At 36.4% G+C, this 3,510-nt stretch overlaps 1 long non-coding RNA gene across 1 annotated transcript; it reads right to left on the reverse strand.

The window, feature by feature from the left end:
- Positions 1-262: 262 nt before the first annotated feature.
- Positions 263-2,730, reverse strand: LOC124158094. Its single transcript, XR_006864716.1, has 3 exons — positions 2,567-2,730; positions 2,392-2,462; positions 263-336 (listed from the first exon to the last, which is right to left on the reverse strand). It is a non-coding gene; the product is annotated as an uncharacterized LOC124158094 (long non-coding RNA).
- Between the last annotated feature and the right edge of the window lie 780 nt (positions 2,731-3,510).

A 3,510-nucleotide genomic window follows, 5' to 3' on the forward strand; every position in this document is an offset into this window, starting at 1 on the left:
AGCTGTGTTAAATGGAATCGTTGTAGGAGGTATTAAAAAAGAAAAAATTCCCATTTTCCAACTTATATAATGTACACACCCATCAAATGTTACATTTTCAGATTTGCAGAATGATTAAACAATGCTATTGAAACTGATTATTTATACAATCAATGCAAAAGAACCAAATTCACAATAAATCTCAGGCAGACATGATGTAAAATTCTATTAAGATATATTCAGATTGGCAAGAGAATTATATGAATACATGATGAAGGCCGCCACACCTCCGGGATTATTTCCAATGTTTGTACATTCATACAACCTCAATTACATCGGCTACTGGATTAGCTGAACCTGCAATTAAAAATATGCATAAATTCTTTAGCTATATTAAACCTAAATAGGAATTATTTGACAATTTCAATGGGCAGAATCTGTGTGATATATCAAATGCTTAGCATCACCAATCAAGATAAACCTCTAGATATTTATGAAAAATGCTATCACTTAAGTTTCTACTTCATCAGGAGAACAATGAATGAGAAATTTCAATTTCGAGTTCATTTGAAGTTCGTCGCTAATTAAACAAGTGATTGAATGCAAGATATTCAGAATAGGAGGGCTGATTACTTTCTTTGACCACCACAAAATGCATGAATTTCTGTTGGATGTGTCAAAAGGTGTCACACTTCAAGCAGTAGCCCAATGGTCTATCCACTAGGCCACCGCACTTCCACACTGGTGGTAAACAGAGTTGGTCCTTATCAAATTGGGAACAATTTATTACACATATACAAAATAATCCTATTCCATTTAATGTTGTCTAAAATATGCAATATTTTTGTCACCCTTTAATGCCAAAACAATGAAAGTAATGAAATTGAATTTTTGCAAGCTAGTATTTGAGTAACTTGACATTATGGTGCACATGTGTGGTACAAAATAGGTGCATACTTTTGTTTGCTATGTATTGTAGTGGTGTGACATATGCGTCCACCTAGTGTACATTTAGCCTAAAATAGATTGTTTATTGTATCGTAAGCAATAACCTTAATGAGTGTTATTCACATTGATTAAAATTGAAGTGATAATTGTAACGAAAGACAGATATGTTGAGTCAAAGGGGGAAATTCATTGACAGATCATGAGTTCTGGGCGAGTAGTTAGTAGGAAACCACCATATGTGCCACAAACTTTCATCGCCTTATACAGGGTAATTACTTATTTTTTTCAAATTGCAAAAAAGACGAACTCATGATTGATCATGATGAATACATTCACAAAGAAGCAATGAAAGGGGCACTAACTTGAAAAAAAATGAAAGAGGCACCAACTTGATCATAGCATAGATCATAGCATGATCACAGCATAGCAAGGAGCTGTTGCTTCAGCAAAGTTGTAATCACAAAAACAAATATAAAAAACACCTACGAGCAAAAAAAATGAACAAGAGCTAAATGAAAAATGATATTAACCAGAGATTTCTGTAACTCAGCAAAAACTAATTAGAATGTTCCCTCCACTTTCTAAGAGATTAGTTGACATGAATGGGCTATGAAACAAGAAAAAACACATTCTGGGCATGTAAAGTGGTTCATTAATACATATCAACTTATGCTTTTACAACAATATTTTTATGACTAAGCATTTTATTTCTAAATAAGATCAATTAAGGTGTATGTCAACCCATCAACAGAGGAAGAAGTTCGTGTTCTTTTTTTGCTGAGTAAGTGCTGTTACTGTCATCGCTAATGATCATAATAACTTTTCGGTCGATAATTGAATCATTGCTAAGCATTCCTTTCACAACATGAGACGCCAGGCCAGACGTAAGGCCAGTATAATAACTTAACAATTTTGCATTTTAGATCTAATTTCCACAATTTGTAGAAAACAACATTAATTTGCCAATGCTTGGTTGAGAACCACAAATTCCTGTACATGTGTTATGATTTTTAACTAATGTCGAATTTCGGTGGCTAAGAGTGCCATGCGTATCTCCGCTCTAAATAGACCTAATATCTGAACACCAAGTGTTCAATGAAGCACGAAATTCACTCACATCGCACAACTTGTACCGCGAATTGGCACAAAAATTTTTGTACCATTATGTCAATACACAAAAATGTTCACCAGCGATGGTACGCAGGGATGAAAAGAGTTCCGAAAAAGAACGGATATTTTTAAATATCTTACTTCATTACGATAAGCATTATCACTCATGACAAAATTCAACATAGTATAATACAATTTTAGCACTGATAAGGATAAGTAACAAATAACCAGTACACTGCCGCACATGAGTCCACCTGCTGCACGCGGCACATACATAGACAATTAACAAGGTTGACCATGCACTTCAAGCCAATGATATAGATATTACTAATAATTGACCATTTTGCAACTTACCGGTGGAATGTGAGTCCACGTATCTTTCTACCGGGGCAATTACTGCACCCGTAAGCCGCGCAGCAAACCATCTGCGAAGGTTGAATAAACATGTCGTTTTCTAGATTAAATACTCACTTTTTAAAGGAGATAATAATATACCAGTATTAAGATGAATTCTAGAAGATCAGCATACCTTCAGAATGCTTCAGCAGCCTCGGTATACTGAAAATTAGGTGATTTTCTTAACACGTACCTTTATGGGAAAACGAGCGAGCGGGGTAACGGAATATGGCGGACGAACAAAAGCGCATCGGGTAAACAGCTTTCTGCTGGCTTCACTTTTTTCACCTAACGCCCTCTCCAGATGCTCTATGGTAGTATGTTTTGTATTCAGTCTCACGTTCGATATATATCGAATCTACTTTTTCTTAAAATATATCGAATTGCTATAACATGTAGGATATTACATCCAAGGACATAGTTGACTAGGGATTAAATAGTAGATACCCATAGATTGGATTTTAAACCAAAAGCATTGCGAATTTTACAGTACAGATGTCAGTATGATCGCCTCGCCTCGCCGGAATTTCTGTTTATTTATGAGTCACTAGCCCCAGCCTTTTGGCTGTCTCCAGTGGGTTTCTTCAGGGTTCACGTCTACTGTTTATATTTTCATTGATATTTCAGTGTTTCTACTTATTTTTGTTCATGGGGAGGGGATGTGGTCAGGGATTAGGGCAGAGAGAGGCGTGCGATGTCTAAAGTGAAGATCTGGGGTATATTCCCAGAGATCAATTATTTTTTCGTTTCCTGTGCGTATGAGAGACCTTTTGAATATGGGAAGGTTTGCTTTCAATTCAGTTAATAGCGGAGTTATTTTGAGGTCTTTCCTCAGATCTTTGTTTCGTATGTACCATGGGGCACCCACGATCTTCCGTAGTAGTACATTTTCTGTTTTTTGTAGTCTTGATAGGTGGGTTTTTGAAGCCATAAGCCAGACTGGGGAAGCATAAGATAGGAGTGGTTTTAGCATGGTTTTGTACAGAAGGCATTTAGTTTTTAGCGATAATTTCGACCTTTTTTGGAGCAGTGGCCCAAGCGCTGCTGCAGCGGCTTTGGTTTTTCCGATGGTGTTGT

The sequence above is a fragment of the Ischnura elegans genome, chromosome 4, assembly GCF_921293095.1.
Source record: "Ischnura elegans chromosome 4, ioIscEleg1.1, whole genome shotgun sequence".
Classification (NCBI taxonomy): Eukaryota; Metazoa; Arthropoda; class Insecta; order Odonata; family Coenagrionidae; genus Ischnura; species Ischnura elegans.